General features: G+C 45.0%; 1 protein-coding gene across 1 annotated transcript in view; it reads right to left on the minus strand.

Annotated features, from left to right (window-relative positions):
* Positions 1 to 24,505, minus strand: part of Trerf1 (transcriptional regulating factor 1) — a 136,302-nt gene that overhangs the window by 59,269 nt on the left and 52,528 nt on the right. Inside the window, exon 3 of the mRNA XM_048805727.1 lies at positions 11,354 to 11,465. The gene's annotated coding sequence lies outside the window, so the exon portion shown is untranslated. The remainder of the gene's footprint in view (positions 1 to 11,353; positions 11,466 to 24,505) is intronic.

The following is a 24,505-nucleotide window of genomic DNA, read 5'->3' on the forward strand; positions in this document are numbered from 1 at the left end:
TTTTTTTTTTTTTTTTTTTTTTTTGGTACTAGATTTACTAACGGGAAAATAGAATTGTTTGGAGGGATTACATTTTATTTCATTAGGGTCAAGGTCAGTGCTTCCATATCATCAAATGCTCATCTGTGAAAATGATGTACACCTCATGGGCAAAATCAGGCAGAAGCTGGATCAGGCCCATGGACTGTAGGTTGTCATCCCTGGTAACAGAAATTATGCTGGAGGAGGGTGAGTGAGGGGAGGGACACTTGGTTTTGCTATGGTTTCACTAAGTAGCTCAGATGAGGGACATGATGGAGGGATATTTTGGAGGGAGCCTGACAGGACTTTGTGATGGAGTCGGGTACAGAGATAGAATGGCAAGGTGACATCTGGGTGTCTTGGAAAGGGAGACTGGAGTACTGGGAACACTCAGGTTCATTGGAGACCTACAACAGGAGCTGTCCCAAGGACGCTACCCTGAGGGCTCCAAGGTCCGAAAAGGTCTATGTGTCCCCTTGAAAAAAAGGTGCTAAAGAAGGCAGGAAAAATGCCCAGATTCTCCAGAATGGGCCTGTCCCATCTATGCAGACCACCTACCACATCATTCCCAACTGTTTTGTCTGCTTTGTCCTTTAGATTGGCCTCTCATTGAAGGAGTGTCTCATTCAGCTGTTTTTAGGAGTTGGCATGACCCCTTGCACATATAGGGTGCCCAAGTCACAGGGAGGAAGAAAGGGACCAGGAATGGGGAGAGCTTTTGCTTCCATAACAAACAGCAGATTGCTTCAGCTGGCAATGGAGGCTGCCCCCTCCTGCTCCGAGGGGTCAACCCACTCCCATGGCTCATCTTCCACAAGAACCGCTTCTGATAAGGGTCAACGAACCCTTCCCCAATCACCCTAAATCATCCAAGTAGATACACACACACACACACACACACACACTCCCTGTCAACCCTGGGAGGATGATCTGTGGTGACGGTGTATTGACAACACACCCATCAACTGTCAGTTCAACATGTCAAAATATTATGTTTCATCACCCAGAACATCATTTTATTTTTAATTAAAAAAAGTTAAGTGGCAATCCCACTCACAGGGAAGGGGATGGGGGGAAAGCCACAAGTTAAAGAAAATTAACTTTTCTCCTTCTTTCCTTTCTGTTTTTGGACAGAAAAGCAAAAAGCTCATGGCTCCGCCTCATTAACGGCCCTGGGAGGTGAAGCCCGATGCCCAGATGCAGAGGTGCAGAGTGCTCAACTCTGGGGACCCCAGGGTTTGTTTGACATCAGTGGAGCTAAGGGAAGACCAGTCTCCCTAGGTCACAGCCACACATCCTCCGACTCCAGTAGGGGACATAGAGGCATTTGTGAGAGGTGTGCATGTCCTCATGGCCATCAGAAACATTCTAGAAAGCACTATATAAAGCACATGGACACATACTATTTTACAACAAACCTGCGAGGTCAGAAGTGTTTTCTCTGTTTCAAAGATGAGGAAATTAACACTTGAGGGATGACCTTTGTATGGTCACACCATTGGTGACAAAGGGCTAGGCCCTCAGCCCCCCAATGCTGAAGGATGAGGCTTCCTCTAATATTCGGCAGCTTCCCTTATTTGCCTGCTGCATTTCTCTTAGCATGAGGCTACTTCCCCCTTGCTTGATCCTTCCAGCTTTTATCTTTGACTTTTGAAGGGGCAACCAGAGTTGATCTATACCATAGTACAGACATGCCCCAGGAATCTAGCCGTCACTCCTAGCAACCTTCAACCCTCCAGCACTTAGGCACTGAGACATGAACTTAAAGTGGGAAGTGATACACCAAAAAAAAAAAAAAAGAAAGAAAGAAAGAAAGAAAAGAAAAAGAAAAAAATTCTAGGCCTACGGGGCCAAGCTCCGGTTATGTGGATAATTTTTTACTTATCTGGAACATTCTAAGGAGAAAACAATGGCTCACATGTCAAACCTCAAGAACATTGCTTCTGGAGCTGGAAGCCAGGGTTCAAATCCCAATCTTGCACAAGAAAAGCAAGTAACCCCAGCAGACCCATCCCACCTTGGTTTTGACATCTGTAAAAGAATGACACTATTGTTCCAGATTCGTGTGAAGATTAAACAAGAAGGTACGGGACAAACATGGCACCCACTGGGGAGGTGCAGTTGTGCAGCCTGGGTGGGGTTTTGGTTGTTTGACTTTGACATGAGTATAGTTTAGATTAGGTCCAGTGACTCAGTTGTGATGGCTTTGGTTTGGTTATTTGTTTCCTGGGCAACCTTCACCCTCCCTCTGTTTCAATTAACAGAATGGTGCTGGGGCAGAAAGCGCCAGAAGTGGACATAAGAAGCAAGAGAGAGAGAAACTCAGGAGCCAGGGGTGCTCTGGAACAGGGATCAATGACCTGGCTTAGCCCAGTACCCTCTGGAAGCACCAGTGCACCAGGGTACTTTCACTCTGATCCAGAATAAAGCTTCAGAGGCATCATGGAAAGATTCAATTGCATTCACTAAACAGAGCAGTAACCAGAAGAAAGCACAAGCCCACGTGACTTGCACATTTTTACAAGAAGCTCCCTGGGGCCTACGGGTCTACATGGGTCAATGCAATTCAGGGGGGACACAGAGCGAATCTGAGTGTGGCCACGGGTCAGGCTGAGTGCTCCAACTTAGAGCTACTGGTAATGAGATGGGGCTTTGCTCTCTGGGGTCCAGCTGTCAAGCAGCTCATGCCCCCAGGAGAGGAAAAGAGAAGTCATTTAGTGGCCATTGAAAGCACAACAATACCCGTGGTTATCATTAATGAAAATTAAAGTCCTTTGAGCCTTAGTTTTGACATCTTTAAAACTAAGAAGTCACTCTGGTGTCATTGTAGACCCTCCATGATACCAGAGAAGGTAATATTCTACCTGTTTTCCTGTTTCAAGAGTCCCAGATCTCAGATGCCAGGAAACTGGCAATGTAGTCACCATTTCCTTACAATTGGTTGCAGAATGTCCTCCAATGACAGCCTCTTTGAGAACCTTGCAATACACAGCCTGGCAGGGCCATCCCAGGGAAGCAGGTCTGAAGTGGCCTCTGTGGCCTTCCCTGGCAGAAGCTCCTGACTCCCTCAGAGCTCCTGCCAGTCTGCCAGACTTTAGAAAAGAAAAAATGGGGCCAGCCCTTTCCTAACGATTTGGGGGTAATTATTTCCCTATGAGGCAGTTCCAGCAAGAAGTTGTATTCTCATTTGAGGCTGAGCTATGGGAGTCCCAGGGAGAAAGAGATATTCAGAGGTCCCATGTGCTGACAGAGGCCAACCCAGGGAGATGAGATCTCAGGGCACCTACCAGGTCCCAGGCCTCAGGGCTTCCAAGGGCCACAAACCACTGCTTCTAGGATGAGCCCTAAGCCTTCACATGCATGAGTAAGTGCTTTCTAAGAACACAGACAAGAAGATATTACTGGGATGCAAAGAGCAAACTCCTATTTGTTTCTATTTTATTGATAAAAATGCCCCAGCTTTCTCTCCATAGTACTCATGTTGCCCCCTCTTCCCCCTCCATTCTTGGGCTTTGGGAACCAAACCAAATCTCCCCCTCTCCTCTTGATTACATGCTCTCAGATTATCTCCCTGCCACAGGAAATTTATACATTCTCAGACGTGTTCTTTTAAGCCCACTTCCCCTGCCCTCCTCCCCACCCCCCACCCAGTTGCTGTGTATCCAGGAAATGCAAACCCCATATTAAGATAACCCGGGGGGCTGGGGCTCAGCAGTAGAGCCCTCGCCTAGGGCTTGTGAGACCCCGGGTTCAATCCTCAGCACCACATTTTAAAAAATGAAGTAAACGGTATTGGGTCCAACTACAACTAAAAAAAAAAAAAGATAACTCAGACCAAACATAAAAGGAGCCCAGCTGTGTGACCTAGTTGGGCAAATGACTTCCCCTCCTGGCACCTCGGACTTCTGCAGAATGAGGAGGTGAAGGGACCCAGTGAGCTCCAATGTTCCCCTGTCTCTGACTGGCTAAGGCTCATTGAGGTGAACCTCCCCAGACCCTGTCCCAGGACATGCAGCAATCCTGCACCAGAATATTGAGGCAGTAGCACTTCCCACCCCAGATACCTTAGTGATCTCTCAAGATCCAGCCTATGCGGGGAAAGACACTGGGAAACAGGACCTCTGGACTTCAGGCTGTTCGGCCATCTTTTGGAAGAGGGAAGGAGAGAGTGGGGGAGGGTATCAGAGCAGACTTAGGCTCTAGCTATAATGCTGCAACTAAAAATATAGAATAATGCACATGAACAGTATAATAAAGGTGATTAAAATATTATTAGAAGGGAAACCGCTCATCAGTGAGAAGGAGCCGATGGCCAATCTCCAAAGCAGCACTAAATGATTCAGTTTAGAACATATTTCCATCATCTTTGATGTGACTCTGAAAGCACTGGAGCCCTGTGCCCGGGGCACCTGCTGTCACAATAACTCCAGCACCCCCAACTCCTCAGAGAGCCCAGATGTGATGTGTCCTGATTCCCTGATTGGTTTCAACATCTGCATGTAAGGCCACCCCTCACTGTACCATCAGCAAAGAGAACGTGCCCCAGGGAGTCACCCAGTGCAGAATATTTAACCTACCAGTTGAGTCCCCCTCTCCCCCAGCAAGGCCAGTTGGATGTTGTAAGTAATCAATCCTGGCTAGCAGCTCTGAGTAACTAGATGAGGAGGGGCAGGAAGCATGAATCATCATAGAGGCTGTTAATAGAGGCTGAGGTTTGCTGTTGGGGGTTGGGCATTTAACCCCAAGCACACAGGCCTGGCCACTTGGTCTGAGGGGACATCATCTTAGAGCCCAGAGAGAAAGCAAGAAGCCTGTCCCTACTCCAACCACCTCCACGCTCAGGCTCCCTAGCAACCTTTGCCCTTCCAAACATAAGCAAACACATGGAGAAAGAAGACAGCTGGTTGGCTCCAAATAATTTTTGGTACTCACAGATTGAACTTTCAGAGGAAGATGCCAATCCCTGTTTTACAAAGATGTGTTGGTGGCCCCGATGTACTGAAGCTTAGATAGAGAGACAGATGCCCTACACAAACCCATTCAAGAGCGGCGTGTCCTTCAGCCAGGAGCCTAGTGACACAGTCAAATATTAACTGCAGTACTTCTAGGGCTTTCCCTCTACTATGGGAGATAGTTCTTTAAGAAGGTCAGTAGAGGTCATCTGTGAGGCTGGAAGCACCTTGCTGGGTCTCACTGCCTTATAAGAACACTCACCTCTAAACCTCAGATTCCACAACTAGAATACCCAGGATGCACCAGGCCCCTACTGCAGCCGCCCACCTCTGTCTGTCCCATGGAACCAGCAAAATTCCTCCTCCAGCAAGCCTTCCTGACCACACATGGCACAGCTTTCCCTCCTTGGAAATCTACTCTGAATGCCTGACAGTCTTACAAAGATGTTTTATCCTTTATGTCCTTTTTTGTTACAGTTTGTTTTATTAAAAGACTAATTTTTGTTTTTTTTTGGTGGGGGGAGGTACTGGGGATTAAACTCAGGGGCACTCGACCACTGAGCCACATCCCCAGTCCTATTTTGTATTTTATTTAGAGCCTACAGGGTCTCACTGAGTTGCTTAGCGCCTTGCTGTTGCTGAGGCTGGCTTTGAAGTCAGGATCCTCCTGTCTCAGCCTCTCAATCCACTGGGACTGCAGGCGTGTGCCACTGTGCTCAGCTAACAGACTAATTTTTTAAAGGACTTACAGTTTCATAGCAACTTTATACATTTTAAATACTATTTGCCCACTCTATAGAGCCTAGAGTCACTATGAATAAATAGAAGGTGCTGAGATAAGAATTGCTGCTTGATAGATATCAAATCAGGAAGTGATCTGATACAAATCTGGGAGCAATATAAAGCCACTTACTAGAAGGTGAAGTAAAAAGTCTCATGTCAACTATAAGATTGGAAAGAAATGAACCGGGTATGGTGAAGCATACTTGTAATCCCAGCAACTCAGCAAGATCCTCAGCAACTTAATGAGATCCTGTTTCAAAACAAAAACAAACAAACAAACAAAAACACTGAGGATGTAGCTCAGTGGCAAAGTGCCCCTGGGTTCAGTCCCAGTATCAAAAAATAAATAAAAATGAAAAGAATGGAAGTAAATGGATGTCGAAGACCCTTCTCTCCCTCCCGTCACTGCTGTACCCTGACCTGGGGGCTCCCACAAGGGAAACGTTAACAGTGAGTGGCATCTCCTGGCTCCAGCCCCATCATAGTCATCCTGGAGTACAGGGGTCTCAGCCTCATCTCCAGAACCCATGACTTAGATCCTCTGCAAACAGTGGCCTGACTTATGTTCTGTCTTCCCTCAGATTATTTCATTTTATTTGTTTTTGAGGCAGGCTCTTGCTCTGTGGCCCAGGTTCGTCTCAAACTCTTGGGCTTGAGTGATCCTCCTGCATCAGCCTCCTGAGTTGGCTGGGACTACCCTTCTATACCCCTGTGCCTGCCTCCTCAGATGATTTTTTTTTATAATACTCCAGTCCTTGAACTGTAACAATGAAGCTGGGAGTCCCTCAGGTACACCCGATGCCCGTCTCCACTTGCATTCCATTTTGTAATACAGCTATGGCCATTTAAAAGCATCACTGAACAACAGCCCTGGCCTTGGAGCTCTCTGTTTTCAGTCCTAATAACAGGATGGTAGAGGGCTTATGACTACGTCCAAGCTCCCAGTTACAATTATCTCATTTAATCCACTGCCCTCAGGTGACAGAGGAGAGACTGAAGCTTAGGGAGGTGAAGCTAGCAAGAGCTGGAGCCAGGGTCAATCTCAGCTCCTTCTCCCTGTCCCCCAAAGCCCAAATGTCCAACTAGAGTGCTTGGTAGGCTCCCCTCCAGGAAAGGCACACGGGTGGGAAACAGAAAAACCAAAGGCAGGCAGGACAGGGCGGGACAGGGACAAGGCGGAGACAAAGTAGGAGGAGGGGAGAGCAGCACGGGAGGAGAGGCAGTGAGGGTCTGGAGGAGGAGGACTGGGACCTTGCTCTGGGTCCAGGAACCCTTCACAGCGTGGAACACAGCAGGAACGTTGCTGGTGATGCTGGAGAAACAAACCACAAAATATGCAGACGCCATTTCCTCTCTCAAGGAAGACAAACAATAGAGCCATAAACAAATTTTACAAAGCTGTCCAGCTATTTAAAGCATCCTGGCAGAGACTCATATTCTTTATGAGCCCTGCAAATGGTCAACAGCTACCTGAGGGAGGGGAGAGGTGGGAGGAGAGGGAAACACTTCTTCCCAGTTCTTGTCCTGTTAGGCTGGTGGCTGTGCTGGTTACATCCTCTCTGAGCTTTTATTCATTTTTTTTTTAAATCTTTAGTTGTAGATGGACACAATGCCTTTATTTTATTCATTTATTTTTATGTGGTGCTAAGGATTGAACCCAGGGCCTCACACATGTTAGGCAAGCGCTCTTCCACTGAGCGACAACCCTGGCCCGTTTGGTTCACTCTTCTGTGTGAACCAATAGGGCCACTGTGGACAAGAAATTAGATAAATGTCATCCAGCAATATGGTGGATGACTCCATCCTCTTAATTGAAACAACCAATCCATTAGATAAAAAAATAAATAAATGTAAAGGTTGTAATGCACATGTGGACAGTTGGTATAAATGGAAAGATTATTCAAAGACAATAACCAAAGAGGAAAAAACGAAAAAACAACCTAGTAATAACAAGAGCAGGACCCCTGGAAGGTAAGCTAGTACCAAAACTGGCCTTTACCCTGAAGGCTTTTGGCTCTGTGGATTTCCGTTGAATCCTGAAGAGTCTAAGTTTCCCAATGATAGCTGCACAGGCGTCAAAGCCTAGAGAGACCCATAAAGCTGAGACTCCAAGTGGCTCCATTCTCAATGAGAAAAAAAAAAAAATCCACAGCACAGAGAGAACTGCAAGTGAACCTGATGTTGGGCTGGGAAAATAATCTCCTGAAAATTTGGAACCATAAACTGGACTTCACACAGCTTTGCAGTCTGAATTATGTTACTTGTGTGGCCAGAAAATCGTGAAGCAGATTAATTAATTTAAAGCAGTTTTTTTATTGGTGCCCCCTAGTCCCCCACCCCCCACCTACACTCACACACACACACAAAACAAAACAAAAAAAACACAGCAGTACTTAAAGCAAATCTTCTCTGGAAAAACCAACTTCAAACCACACCTCAAACAGTTCTCAAAGATAAAGTTCCAAGGAGAATGAGCAATGACAAAAAAACAAGAAATGTGAACCCAGCCAGCAGAAACAACAGGTCGCAGAAGCAGACCTCAAGGACCCTGGAACTGCCAGACACGAGACTGTAACATTTCCAACTAGCTAATTTAGCATTTCAAAGAAGTAAATGTCTAAATGTCTCCAAATATGTACAAGTAATGAGAGACCAGAAAAATCACTAAGCTGGTTTGAAAAATAAAATCAGAACTTCTAGAAATGACAAATAAAGAAAGAAAATAACTCAATGGATGGATGAAACCGCATTTGAGACCCAGAATAATTGAACTAACGAGAAGACAGATTTTTAAGAGATTTTTTTTTTTTTTTTTTTTTTGAGAGAGAGAGAGAATTTTTTAATATTTATTTTTTAGTTCTCGGCGGACACAACATCTTTGTTTGTATGTGGTGCTGAGGATCGAACCCCGGCCGCACGCATGTCAGGCTAGCGCACTACCGCTTGAGCCACATCCCCAGTCCTCAGAATGATCTTTATCTGATTCCAATAGCTCATGAGCCCCAAGGAAGTCAAAATCTGTCACTACAGAACCATTCAAGCTTGACTTGGCTTCCAGTGCTCTCTTTGCACGATACCTCTGACAGCTGTACAGTGGACACTCTTGGGGGACAGTGGTGGGGGGAATTAATGCAAAGCTTTGAAAAGTGCAGCCTCTGGGTGCACATTAGAGTATTGGTTCCTCTCAAGGTCATACACCAGAGCAATTGAGTGCAACACACTCAAGTCAAGCCCAAGCTAACAACCGTGCCTCCCTTATAAGGCTGTGGAAAATCAAAGGTGGGATGAGTGTCTTCCCCTTGACTTGGCAAAGTCAGGTTGGTCTCCTCCCAGTGCTTCCTTGTTGTCCTTGAGAGATCAATCAAAAGTAGGTCATTTCCTTCCATGAAGGGTTACAGTGTATATGTGGGAAAGTCTCCTCTCAACCCTGCTTACTCCTGCTCCTACCCAACCCTGACCTTTATCAGAAGTGGCAACTCAAGTCAGCTATATTAAGAAATTTTTTTGGTTTTGCTCATCTGTTTTTTTTTTTTTTNTGCTCTAATGCCATCCATTTCCCTGTAAATTCTATGATTTTGTCATTTTTTAATGCAGAGTAATACTCCATTGTGTATAAATGCCACATTTTTTTAATCCATTCATCTATTGAAGGGCATCTGGGAAGAGATTATTTAATTATTCAGAGTTCAACACAGAGAGACAAAGAGATGAAAAGTACAGTACCGAGGTTACAAGACACGGAGATGAGTGGGAAGGGACAACGTGAGTCTACCCGAGGTTCCAGAAGGACACAGACAGCGGGAAGAGGCAATACTCAGAAATGAAGGGAACTGAACTTCAGAAATGAACTTTCCTAAATTGTTGAAAGATAGGGATCTTTAGCTCTAGGAATCCCAATGAAACTCATGCAGAATAAAGACAAATTTACATGCAGACACATCAGAATCCTGAAGAACACCAAAGAAAATAAAATGCTTTAATGTAGCCAGAGAGAAGTGTCAGACCACAGCATTTGGATTGACAGCCAACTTCTCAGTAGCAACACTCAATGCCAGAGGCTTTGAAACAATGGCTCCAATGGTGTAGACAGATATAAGGAAAGCCACCTTGCAAAACTAAGAACAAAATAAAAATATTTTTCCACCCACAAAAAACAAAAACCAAAGTGAAAAAATCCCTAGAGTGTGCCACCAAGAGTCCCCCACCAAAGGATAACATGGAAGGATTTATTTTAGGCCAAAGGAAAATGACTCCAGATTCACAGAAGAATGGTGAGATGGTGGCTCACTGGGATCTGTAATCCCAGTGACCTGCGGGGCTGAGGCAAGAGAGTCATAAGTTCAAGGCCAGCCTCAGCTACTGAGCAAGACTCTGTAACTTATTGAGACTCTGTCTCAAAATTTAAAAATAAAAAAGAACTGGGGCTGAGCTCAGTGGTAAAGCACCTCTGGGTTCAATCAGCACCAAAAGAGAAAGAAAAAAATTGAAAAGATAAAGAAGGAATATACAAAAGTAATTCAACTGATTTCAACTGTCTCCAAGAATCCAATCTATTTCATTTTAGGAAACAGAGAGACCCTGTCTTTCTTGCTCATTGCTGTATCTCCAGGGTCCAGCACATTCTTGGTTTCAAAGGAAGCTCTCAATAGTCCCTAAAGAGGGAATAGTGAATGAATGACTCTAGGGTTGAGGACAGGGCTTGAGTGGGCAAGTGGCAGGGCAGACCATGGAGTTAACGAAGCCCCTTCCAACATGGAGGGGAGGAGAGGAAAAAGTGACTGGCACCAGTCTCTAGAAGAGAGAAAAAAAAAAAGTGGCGACACATGCCTGTAATCCCAGCATCTCAGGAAGCTGAGGCAGGAGAATCTCAAGTTCAAGGCCAGCCTCAGCAACTTGGTGAGGCCTTAAGCAATTTGTCAAGACCCTGTCTCTAAATAAAATACAGAAAAAGGGCTGGGGATGAGGCTCAGTGGTTAAGCATCCCTGGGTTCAACCCCTAGTACCCCCCCAAAAACCCAAGAAGCAGAGTCACAGGCATGCCAACCATCTCCAAATCCAAAGACAGAGGCATGTGGAAAAGTCTTTGAAAGGTCAGTCTGTGGTTCCATTTGGCAAAGCAGAGATCAGCAGACAGAAGTTCCAGAGAGGCAACATCTGTCCCAATGTTAGGAAGAATTTCCCAACAAGTAACAGCCCAACATTGGTTTGCAGTGGGCCTGGCTCATGATCTAATGTCCCTTTTGTCTAGTGGGACAGGAGTCTGTCTGGCATGTACTAGGAGTCTCAAACTGTGGACTGAACAGTCTCTAATTCTGTTCTACTCTACAGATTCTTTCATCCAACATTCCCTAAAAGACCCATCCAAGTCCCAGATTCCGAAGGTGGAATAAGGAACAAGAGCTCCACCCAGACACTCAGCTCCAAGGCCTTCCCGCGCCCCCTTGGCCACTCTATCACTAAGAAGAGCACATATCCAAGGCTATGCACTAACTCCACCCTCGTTCTGGGACACCCCACTATGACAAGGGATCACAAAAGCATGGTAGAATTTGTTAAAATGAAACTTCCTCCACCTCCTAGGAGGAAGGCAAGCTCACCTTGACTTTGGCAGCAGAGGGCTGAGTTGGGGGCCTGGCTCTGGGGGCTTCTCCTGCGGCCGGTCAGTCATGCTGCTTTCATGCTGCTGGGCTGGGAAGAGGAGACCTGGGTCTGAGGGAAAGGAGAAGGAAAGATCATTTCCTCGTCGTTGGCTCTTAGCTTGTCTCTATGGTCCTATGGAGGATGCCACCCGGAAGCCCAGGGAAGTCCCAAGGCTGCCCTTACCCTCAGACAAGGGGAGCGGGCAGAAGTGTGTTGGGCAAACCTCTCCCAAGACCTTCAACAGGCCCGGCGGGCACTGAGGAACAGGCCACCAAGATGAATTAGACAGATGCAGTCCTTGCTCCCAAGAAGTGGGGAGAGTGCACACGTTTCACTACTATATAATCTGGTAAGTGCTGTGATTTCCCAAAATTCATCCACTACTATCCTCTTTGTTTTATTGGATCACTGAGGCAGCTTAGAAGCACCATAGCATGGGGCTTCTCAAAACTATTCACAATGAAGGTCTATTTTGTTTTAATTTCTCACCCATCATAGACAAATATGCTTCTGAAATATGATAAAAATGAACTGATAGAAAAAATAAAAAGATATTCATAAACAGTACTAGCCCACTTTTTTCTTTTTTTGGATGCTGGGGATTGAACCAGAAGTGCTTTTCCACTGAACTACATCCCCACCCCTTTTTTTGTCTTGTTTTGACCAAGTTGCTGAGTGTCTCACCAAGTGGCTGAGGCTGGCCTCAAACTTGTCATCCTCTGTCTCAGCCTCCCAGTCACTGGGATTACAGGTGCACTCCACCACGCCTGGCCAGCCCACTTTTTAAAAATTATTATTTGATACAACAGACTATTGAGACAAGTCAGAGTGAAGTGGCTAAGTGTCTGCTCGCCGTTTCTGTCCTTCTCTTGTGGATCGTGGCTTAGAAAGCAGCATGAGGACCGCTAAGGACACACGCTCAACCTTCCTAGGATATGTGGCTGGCATCTTGGTTCATGGAGGGAGGCCAGAAGTAAAAATGATTTCAAAGTCCCTCTCTGGACTACAGAAAAGTAGTTCAGGGGGCGTCCCTGTGGGAAGAAGAACCCACAAGGACTTTGGGGGAGTGGCGGGGTTGTCTGGAGATGGGTTCAGCTAACAAAGAGTGAGGCTCTGTCCCAGCAGCCCTGTCCACCCTGGCCTTGGACTTCCCAACCCTAGGCTACCTCCCTGCATATGAGAACAAAGAGTCACCTATTAAAATGGACTTGGGACATTTGAGAAAAGAAATCATTTTCAAAATGTCAAGAGGGCTGCTGGTGTTCATTCCAGCTAATGCTCTACAAATGATTTTTTTTTTTTTAATTGAGAAATCCTTTGTCTGTGACAGCCAGAAAAAAGCCTTTATATGCCCCCTGCCTGAATGCTTGAGGTACTCCAAGTCATTGTCACCCATCTGGACCTTCAAGAGAAGGTGCTCACTGCTCTTATCTTCAACTGTAGGAGAAGATAACTCTGTAGAAGAAAACTTCCCTTTTCAAAGGCTTGTATTTTTTTTTTTAAATGCAAACACACAGACACTCACTCCCTGCTTCAAACACTAAATCATCTGCAATTTTGGAGTTTGTTGCTCATGAAATTTTAGCGATAAGCACATCACAAACATTCCTATAGCAACAGAATGTTTTTGAAGCAGTGTCTGCAATGTTACAAAGATTGTATATCATTATCTCTGAATGTTGGCGGAAGAGAAGGTTATGGGGGAAAACTGTTTATGTACAAATAAGTCAATATGGTAGCTGGCAACTGAGTCATAGACCTCACTGGGGGACCAAATTACAGCAGGGTTAGAAGCAGGAATGTACTTAGTTTCTAGGAATAAATTCACCGTCCTTGCCCTCAACGTATGAAAATAACTGGCCAGGCTCCCCAGAAGCAGCCCGAGTCCCTGGAGCTACTGGTTTCATGGATAAGAGTTACTTTTATTACTCATTCACCCAGTGTCAGGTATAGGGATAGACTCTAGGTTTCTAAAGATGGATTCTTCTTCAAAGAGGTTCAAGAGAGACATATACACAGATCATTACCACCCTCCTTTCCTACAAGAAGAAAAGATTATTAGCTAGAGTGAAGGCAAAGAAAATAAAACTAGCTCAATCCATCCAATCAGTGGCTCCATTCACCTCTCTGAAGTCAACTGTGAACCTAAATTGTACTAGGCAAGCACGAGGCACTGGGCATTCAAGAGTCACGTGAGGGCTGGGGCTGGGGCTCAGTGGCAGAGTGCTCGCCCAGCAGTGTGAGGCACTGGGTTCGATCCTTAGCACCACATAAAAATAAATAAAACAAAGACTTTCTGTCCATATACAGCTACAAAGAAAAAAAAAAAAAAGAATCACATAAGATCAATGTGTTCCCTGCCTTCATGGGGCTTAGAGTCTAGTGGGGGAGGTTAACATTAACAGATCAGAAATTAAAAATAACCCTAACATATAATGGAGACTGGCATGGAAAAGGGTCAGTGTGTTTCCTGAGTTAGTTTTTAATTTAAGCCCTAAGAATCAATTAATGAATCAAAGAAGGGAGGGCAGGAGGGAAAGGATACAGAGAAAGGGGGATGTGTGTACCACGGGCATCCTGTGCAAAGGGCCTGTGACAGGCAGGAGCATGGCAGCTTTCCTGTGAAGGAAGGACCTTAATAAGATCACATTGGTTCCTGATCTTACTTCAAACTCTAGTCACTGTGGTAGTCAACACAGCCATTAAAGTGTTTTTTTTTTTTTTTTTATTTTAAAGGCACCCAAGAAGTTACCTTGGGAAATAACTGTTAACTTCTCCTTCTTCCTAGGCTGGCATAAGGCATCCAAAATTGGGGCCAACTAGCCCTCCTTTTTCAAGTTTTAAGATTCTTATCCATTTTTTTTTTCTTTCCTGCAACAGTGGCAACTTGGTTAAATTCTATTTGGCCAGGGGTAAAAATCAGTCAATGCTGAAATAAAACTGACAGTGAGTGTGGGTTTGGGGACGTGGCTGGGCATCCTATTAATACAATTATTGCTGGAGCAGCCTCACATGGAGGATACCGTAAGAAGGTCACAGAATTTCAAGCAGAGAACATGGGCTTTGGAGCTAAGCGACCTGGACTCGGAGCTGGACCTGCCCTCACCAGCTCCATGGCCTTGCTCCTCTTCTGGAAAACGGGGCTGGCAGTGCCCGGGGTCTCCAGGATTAAAGAGACACAGGTCCACACTGAGGTGCTCCCATGCTCGCTGGCTCCCTGGCTAAGTAGCAGCCATTATTGCCACTCCACTAGTGGGCAGGGCAACCATGTCTCTCCTTTCATGTGAAAATCATCAGGAACCCAAAGGATGGCCCCGTCAGTCCTGGAGCAGCTTGGCAAGGGTGAGGGGCAGACATCTCTGACCAGGGGTCCTGATGACTCACCCTTTCTTGGTCTCCATCCTCAAGCATCCTCAGCCCTGTACTGACAGATCCCAGCCAATCCAGATACCACGTGGGGGGCTCCCAGTGCTCCACCCAGGAGCTCAGGGCTAGAACACCTGGGTTCTAGTTCCAGCTCCAGTTCCCCCACTCAGGACTAAGGTCCCCAGGGACAAAGGGCCAAATCCAGATGGTGAAGGAGATGGAACAGCTAACCCATTCTGAAGGCCAAGCATAGTGCTGCGACTTCTCAGTTGGGGCCTCTAACAGTTAAAACAATCTTGCAGGGGACTGGGGTGGTGGCTCAGTGGTAGAGCGCTTGCCTAGCACAGGTGAGGCACTGAGTTCGGTTCTCAGCACCACATCAAAATAAATAAATAAAATAAAGGTACTGTGTCCATCTACAACTAAAAGTAATTTTTAAAAAATCTTGCAGAATCCCCATGGGGATCACCATTTTACAGGTGACTTGCCTAAGGCCATATAACTGTCTTGAAGCTCAAAGTCCTTCCTCTCTACCCCATCGCCACACCTCCTTGTGGGAATCTTGCTCATCTTCCCACATGACCACTGAGGAAACGCCTGGAAGGCTGTGTGACTCCAAGGGCCCACAGCCTGCAAGCCACCAGGCAAGGCCCAAATCTCCCTCTACTCCACACTGCTGTCTGAGCTTCAGGTTCCCTTCTGCACCATGGCGGTGACAGAAGCTCCCTCAGAGTGAAGGAGGAATGAAGAGGGAAACAATTAACATACAGAAACAGGAGCAGAGGGGCTGGGGATGTGGCTCAGGACCAGAGCCGCGTCCTGGCCTGGTGAGGCCTTGGGTTCCATCCCCAACACCGCAATCAAATACATAAATAAATTTAAAAGCTGGGCACACAGAAGCTCAAATCAAAGAGGAAGGGTTCCCCTGAGCTGCAAGACTGCAGGAATGAAGAGAACAGCTCACTTCCCATCAGCCAGTGCAGAGAGGGACATGGATACAGACCACGGGCTTCTGAAAGGGGAAGCAGGACCAAATGAAGCGTGACGAAGTCCCTCCATGCCACCCACAATAAATCAGAAATGGGCACAGATTTTAAAAAGGAAAAGGGGTTGTGGGGGGCGGGGGGAGAAAAACGAGGAGGAGGAGGAGGAGAAAAAAATTAAATTGTGAAACAGGATCTACAGCGCACCTATGAAACAGTGCTCAGGGTGATCAGGGCAATGAGAAACAGTAGACGCCAGCCACTTGGGGACCATCCCCTGTCAAGTGAGTGCTCCTCTGCGGAGAGGATGGAAGGACATATAATTTTTTTTTTGGGGGGGGGGTACCAGAGATTGAACCCAGGGTGGCTTAACCACTGAGCCACGTCCCCAGACCTTTTGATTTATTTAGAGACAGGTCTTGCTAAGTTGCTGAGACTGGCTCTAACTTGGGATCCTCCTGCGTCTGCCTCCCAAGCTGCTGCGATTACAGCTGTGTGCCTCGTGCCTGGTATGGACATCTGATGTTCAAGGGAGACCCAGAAACTTTTTAATATGAGGACAACTCCCAGCATCTCTCTTCTTTTGATCCTATACCCTACCCTGTTCCACAGAAACTGAGAAAAGAACAATTTTTATGCACTAGAGAAAAAGGCCCCCAGCTAGGCCTTCCTGAGATATAGGCAGATACAGCCTTCCTGCATCTGCTCATTCAAGAGTACAGACGGCTGGGCCTTGCACATCAATACCAGTGCCTCTCGAACACCTAGAGTTTGTCAAGATTAAATCACTCAGAGGCCAACAGTGGATGGCAGACACGCTCTATTCTTAACCTCAAGCCTCTCACCTTGCTCACTACTCCAACCAGCTAATCTTTCAGGTCTTGAGATTCCTGAAGCTCTTTCCTACTGCAGGACCTTTGCACATGCTGGCCTCTCTGGCTGGGATGTTCCTTTCTTAGCTCTCTCATTAACATCTGTCCATAATTCAGGTTATAGCATCTGTGAGTTGTCTCCAACTCCCCCAAAGTGGTTACCAGCGCTTATCACAGGTGCCCTTAGTTATTTATGTGATTAACCTGTTGGTCTCCCCATTTGGATCATAAGCTCTAATAGGGCAGACTATGTCAGGTATTTTTCACCACTCTCCACTGGCCCAGCACAGCATCTGTCCTGATGCATCTGGGGAGCTTTAAAAGGCAGATGCCTGGGTCACACCACAAACCTGTTCCACCAGGGTGTTCAGAGCCTGCCAGGTGGCTGTACTGTGGCCAAGGCTGAGAACCTCTGACTTAAGAAGAGGCCTTGGCTTGTGTCCTAGAGCAGCCTGTGGTGGCTCAGGGAGTTCAGGAGGACCTTGCGGCCATTGCCTGTGCGTACAATGTATCACTTCAATGCTGTTTTTCACCTCAGAGATTAATTTTGAGGAAATTCTGGAAGAGGGAAACAAGATCCTCATTGTTCACGAGGAATACTCCTCCTCTCAGTAGGTGCCCCGTTCGGCCTCTCCCCCAACCCCTTACCCTGGCCAGTCACCTCCACCCTCAGAGCCACAAGACTGGCCTGACACATCTACTGATACAGCCTTAATCTCTAATTTTTAATTAAAATAAGTCTGGCTATCCTACACAGTAACACTTCGAATTTCACATTCAATTTTATCAAAACGGGAGAGTTCAAAGTCAGTTCATGCTGGGCCCTCCAGGCCAGCCCCAGGCGGACAGGTAGAGACACTTCCCATGAGGAGATTTCTCAAGGGTGGGGAGGGATCTGCACTGACCAGACCTTCCGAGGACAAACCAAGAGGGCACTGTCCCTTCCTCCCCAGAAACCCTCACTAACGAGGATGAGCCAATGTGTCAAGAAATCTGCTACTGGAACACACAAGAAGTAACAATTCCAGGTCCCTGACCCGTTCCCAGTCCAAAAGACCTGTGAGAGCAAGTCCCAGGACACTGGGAGAAAGAGGCTCAGTCAGCAAAAGGAAGGGTGAGCTCTCGCCAAAGCCACACTGCTCCACGTTTAGTGTCCATGGAGAGGAACTTTAAACCCTTCATACCCTTCACACCCACCAGACTGGCCATAGCCAAAGAAAGGAAACCAGCGCTGGTGTCGCTGTGAAGAACTGGAAACCCTGCCCATCCCCGTATGGAAATGTTGCAGCCACTGTAGAAAACGCTTTGGGGCCTCAAAATGGCAAACACACGTGACCCAGCGATCCTGCTCTCAGGCATATGCTCCCAAGAACTAGAAGGTGGTTCTCAAACGAAAACTGGTTCACAGATGCTGCTACCAGTTATTAGTCACAATAGCCAAACAGGTGGAAATGACCCAAATGTCCACTAACACACACAACGGACTGTTTTTTGGAAATAAGAAGGAACTGAATATTGGCATACACGAAGACACGGATGAACCTTGAAAACACTGTGTTAAGTGGAAGAAGTCACACACAAAGGGACACATTCTTGTATGATTCCTTTTATCTGGAATAATCAGAGCAGGTAAGTCCACAGGGAGGGAAAGCAGATCAGCAGTTGCCAGGGGCTGGGGAAGGGAATGGGGAGTGATGGCTAACCAGTCAGGGGTTTCCTTTCCAGGAGATGCAAATGCACTGGGGCCAGGTATGATCCCAGCAACTCAGGAGGCCAAGGCAGGAGGATTGCAGGTTTGAAGCTAGCCTCAGTAACTCAGCGAGACCCTGTCTCTAAATAAAATATAAAAAAGGGCTCAGGATGTGGCCCAATGGTTAAGTGGCCCTGGGTACAAAAAAAAAAAAAAGCCTTGGAACTAGGCTGAGATGACATTGCAAAGCTCTGTGAATGCACCATTTTTGTCCTCTAAGACAGCCAACTCCAACATCATTCTAAATGGAGAAAAATTGAAAGCATTCCACTAAAAACTGGAACAAGACAGGGATGTCCTCTTTCACCACTTCTATTTGACATAGTTCTTGAAATTCTAGCCAGAACAATTAGACAGATGAAAGAAATTAAAGGGATATGATAGGAAAAGAAGAACTCAAATTATCACTATTTGCCGACGACATGATTCTATACCTAGAGATTCCAAAAAAATTCTACCAGAAAACTTCTAGAACTAATAAATGAATTCAGCAAAGTAGCAGGATATAAAATCAACATCCATAAGTCAAAGGCATTTCTGTACATTAGTGACAAATCCTCTGAAAGAAAAACTAGGAAGACCACCCCATTTACAATAGCCTTTAAAAAAAAAAGAAATAAAATACTTGGGGATCAACTTAATGAAAGAGGTAAAAGACCTCTACAATGAAAACTATAGAACGCTAAAGAAAGAATTTAAAGAAGACCTTGGAAGATGGAAAGACCTCCCTTGTTCTTGGATAAGCAGAATTAATATTGTCAAAATGACCATACTACCAAAAGCATTATACATATTTAATGCAATTCCAATCAAAATCTCAATGACATTCCTCATAAAAACAGAAAAAGCAATCATGAAATTCATCTGGAAAAATCAGAGACCCAGAATATCCAAATCAATCCTTAGCAAGAAGAGTGAAGCAGGTGGCATCACAATACCGGACCTTAAACTATACTAAAGGGCAATAGTAACACAACAGCATGGTACTGGCACCAAAACAGGACTTGTGGACCAATGGTACAGAATAGAGGACACTAAGAAAAACCCACATAAATACAGTCATACTAGACAAAGGCGCCAAAAATATATATTAGAGAAAAGATCACCTCTTCAAGAAATAGTGCTGGGAGAACTGGAAAGCCATATGCAGCAAAATGAAATTAAGCCTCTATCTCTCACCATGCACAAAACTCAACTCAAAAGTAGATCAAGGACCTAGGGTAGGAAAGACGGTGAAATGAGATGGACATCTTTACCCTAAGTACATGTATAAAGACAAGAATGGTGTGACTCTATACCTAAGAGAGGAAAAAGTAGGCCTAAATCTTCATCATGTCAGATTAGGCCCGATGTCCTTAACAAGACTCTTAGAGTGCAAGACATAAAATCGAGAATCAATAAATGGGATGGTTCAAACTGAAAAGTTTCTTCTCAGGAAAAAAAAAAAATCAGTGAGGTGAAGAGAGAGCCGAAGAATGGGAACAAATTTTTACCACATACATAACAGATAGAACACTAATTTCTAGAATATATAAAGAACTCAGAAAGCTAAACACAAAACAAAACAAAAATAACCCAACCAGAAAATGGGCCAAGGACCTGAATAGACACTTCTCAAAAAATGATATCCAATCAAATCAACAAATATATGAAAAAATGTTTATCATCTCTAGCAATTAGAGAAATGCAAATCAAAACTACTCTAAGATTCCATCTCACTCCAGTCAGAATGGCAGCTATTATGAAGACAAACAACAATAAGTGTTGGTGAGGATGTGGGAAAAAGGCACACTCCTACATTGCTGGTGGGACTGCAAATTGGTGCAGCCAATATGGAAAGCAGTATGGAGATTCCTTGGAAAACTGGGAATGGAACCACCATTTGACCCAGCTATCCCTCTCCTCGGTCTATACCCAAAGGACTTAAAATCAGCATACTACAGTGACGCAGCCACATCAATGTTTATAGCAGCACAATTCATGATAGCTAAATTGTGGAACCAACCTAGATGCCCTTCAATAGATAAAGGATAAAGAAACTGTGGTTTATATACACAATGGAATACTACTTAGCATTAAAAGAGCATAGAATCATGGTATATGCAGGTAGATGAGTGGGGATAGAAAAGATTATGCTAAGTGAAATAAGCCAATCCCCCAAAACCAAAGGCCAAATGTTTTCTCTGATAAGTGGATGCTGATCCATAATGGGGGTAGGATGCTGATCCATAATGGGGGTAGGGGAAAGCATGGGAGGAAGGGAGGAACTTTAGATAGGGCAAAAGGAAGGGTGGGGAAGGGAGGGGGCGTGGGGGTAGGAAAGATGGTGGAATGAGATGGACATTCATGTATGAAGACAAGAATGGTGTGACTCTATGTACAACCAGAAACATGAAAAATGTGCTCTACATGTATACTATGAATTGAAATGGATTCTGCTGTCATGTATAACAAATTAGAATAAATAAATTTAAAATAAAAAAGCCAACTGTTAATCATATGCTATATAAATTTTACCCAAAGTTTAGAAAAATGAATGAAGCTTCTTGGTCCCCACCATGAGAAACTGATTCAGTCCTGGGCTGGGCACTAGGACCTGTTTTTCAAAAGAATATCCTTCTTGATTCTGGGATGTGTGGTTCTTAGACATACTCCAAAAGGCAGGAAAAAAATGTCTTTACTTCAGACAAGTCAATAAAAACCGGTGCTATTTACTGAGTGTGATGTGCATGTCAGGGACTAGGCTTGGTACTTTCCAATACACTGTCTCAAAGTCTCAGTACAAGGTCAGGATGCACTCTGTTTTGTTTTACAGCTGAGGAGATGGAGGCTCAGAGAGGTTAAGTCAACTGCCTAGGGCACCCAGCTGATTAACAGATTCAAACCAATATGTGTCTGACACTATGCATTTTGACCTTAACAAGCTCTTCCAGGTGCCAGAAATGTTATTTCTGTATTATAAAGTTCAAGCATCTCTAATGTGAATATCTGAAATGCCTCAAAATCCCAAACTTTGGGGTTATCAATGACATCACAAATGGAAATTTCCATACCAAAATATTTTGTTTCATGCACAAAATTATTAAAAATATTGTATGAAACTGTTTTCAGGCCCTGTATATAAAATATATATGAAATAAATGAATTTTGTGTTTACACATGGGTCCCAGCCCCAAGATTTCTCATTATGTATATGCAAATATTCCAAAAAACATCTGAAATCCAAAACACTTCTGGTCCCAAGCTTTTTAAGTAAGGGATACTCAACTTGTATGCACAAAAATGCTCCTTAGAGACCAAGACCATTTTACTCCAAGTGTGGTCTCAGTATCCCCCCCAAGGATTTATGGAAACTTTCAGTCTTCACCCCATTTGCTGATTCAGACTCTGCTAAGGGGAATAATCCATGTGCTGAACTGTGACCATCACTAGTCTAGAGACCACCACTGGCTATTTAAATTAAAATTAAACTCAGTTCTTCTATTAGCTTTTTCACCACTATGACTAAAAGATCTGACCAGAACAATTGTAGAGGAGAAAAGGTTTATTTAGGGGCTCACAGTTTTAGAGGTCTTAGTCCATAGACAGCTGGCTCCATTCCTTGGGGCTTGAGGTGAGGCTGAACATCATGGTGGAAGAGTATGGTGGAGGGAAGCAGCTCACATCATGATCAGAAAGCAGAGAGAAAGAGACTCCACTCGCCAGATGCAAATCTATACCCAAAGCCACGTCCCAATTCCCCCCTCCTCCAGCCACACCCACCACTTCAGTTACCACTCAGTTAATCCCCATTAGGGGATTAAGTCACTGATTGGGTTAAGACTCTCACAATCCAATCATTTCTCCTCTGAACCTTCTTGTGTTGTTTCACACATGAGCTTTGGGGGGACACCTCACATCACATCCAAACCAGAGTATGTTTGAAGATGCCTGATAGCCTCGTGTGGCTGAGCTGCTGCCACTGTGGGTAGCAGAGTAGAGTGTGCTCATGGGGGCAGAGAGCTCAGCAGTACAGAGCTCTCCAGAGGAGGGCAGCTGAGCCACGCGCTGTGGACACTGCAGGGGGATCATGCTTTGTTACAGGAGGGCACCCTGTACAGAGTGGAGCAGTGGTTCTCATCCAGGGGTGCTTGGCAATGTCTGGGCCATTTTGGTTGTCACTGCTGGGGGTTCTATGAGTGACATCTAATGGACAGGAGCCAGGGATGCTGCTCAACATCCTGAAAGGCACAGAAGGATCCCCACGACAATGAATGACCAGGTCAAAAATGTCAGTCGTGCTGAGGGCTGAGTAACATTGCCTCGGAGAAATCAAGAAAACGTGGTCAGCCTTAGTGAAAGTGGTAGCAGGAGATTCATGAGACCAAAGCGCCCCAACCTTTGCCAAACTCAGAACCCTGAGAAGCTACTGTCTAAGCAAAAGGATGCCTATTTTTGCCAAGAATTCATAGTATGAAGTCCTGGTTTCCAGAGTAATCGAGCTCATTACTAAAATGAAGTCCCTATGCTTTCAAATTCCAAGGACTCAGGAGAGAACGGAATTCATTTTTGGCACTGGGGTGTGGAATGTGTGGTAACTTCTGCATAAAGATCATAACCTGCTGCAGGTCAGATGCAGACAGATCATCCATTGATTCACTGAGAAGTATTTACTGAGCACCTATTACATGTTGGGTGCCCTTCTAGTGTTGGAAACACAGCAGTAAACAAAAGGTCCCTGTCCTTGTGCAGATGGCATTCTAGTGAGGGGATCAACAGCCCACAGGCAAACAAACGCAGCAGCTGGGTTATAAAGGAATATAAAGCAGGAACAGAGGAGTGATGGGTGGGGTCTATCTGAGATCACCTGAGGAGGTGGCCTCTGGGCAGAGAAACAGAGAATGCTGAGCCCTTCAGAGGAATGAGCTTAAGAAGGGGGCAGACAGGTGAAGTCAGCAAGGTGGGGAGGGCCAGGGAGCCATGGGGGACTGTGGGCAGAGAAGAGCTAGGGTCTGAGGAACTTGCCACAGAGCTTAAACGACAGGAGAGCAAGGGTTTTAAAGGCAAGACCATACCCAATGGACTTAAAATCAGCATATTACTGTGATACAGCCACATTGACGTTTAAAGCAGTTCAATTGACAATAGCTAAGCTATGGAACCAACCTAGATGCCCTTCAATAGATGAATGGATAAAGAAAATGTGGTACATATATACACAATAGAATATTACTCAGCCTTAAAGGAGAATGAAATCATGGCATTTGCAGGTAAATAGATGGAACCAGAGAACATCGTGCTAAGTGAAATAAGCCAATTCCCCAAAATCAAAGGCTGCATGTTTTCTCTGATAAGAGGATGCTGATCCATAGTGGTGGGAGGGTAGGGAAGAATGAAGGAACACTGAATTGTGCAGAGGGCAGTGAGGGGAGGGGTGGGGCTGTGGGGATGAGAAGGACAGTAGAATGAGACAGATATTATTAACATATATATATGTATGATTACACTGCTGGTGTGACTCTGCACCATGTTCAGCCAGAGGAAGGAGAAGTTGTGCTCCATTTATGTGAAATGTGTCAAAATGCATTCTAGGGCTGGGGATGTGGCTCAGTGGTAACACGCTTACCTAGCATGCGTGAGGCAATGGGTTCGATTCTCAGCACCACATACAAATAAATAAAATAAAGGTCCATCAACAACTAAAAAAAATTTTTAAATGCATTCTATTGTCATATATAACTAATTGGAACAAATTAAAAAAAAAAAAAAGAAGAAGAAGGCAGACCAGTAGAATAGAAGAAGGGGATCAGGGAGAGGGAGGTGAGGGAAAGGGAAGATACTGGGGAATGAAGTTGATCAAATTATCCTGTTTTATTGTGTACATGAATATATTATAAGAAATCCCACTGTTATGTATAATTATAATGCACAATAAAATGGGGGGGGGAGACAAGTTACAAGGCTCCCACAGACTTCGTGGCAAGGATGGTGATGGCTTATTATTAATTAATTAACCAAATCATTAATATTAATACTCATTCTCTACTTGGTCAATGCTATTAATATTCTATTTCAAATACATCATGGGGAGACTAAGTGTCATGTTCAAGCAACTTCTACAGGGAAACGCATCCTGCATTCCAAATGATCAACCTGAAA

This window comes from Marmota marmota, unplaced genomic scaffold (assembly GCF_001458135.2).
Source record: "Marmota marmota marmota unplaced genomic scaffold, marMar, whole genome shotgun sequence".
Classification (NCBI taxonomy): domain Eukaryota; kingdom Metazoa; phylum Chordata; class Mammalia; order Rodentia; family Sciuridae; genus Marmota; species Marmota marmota.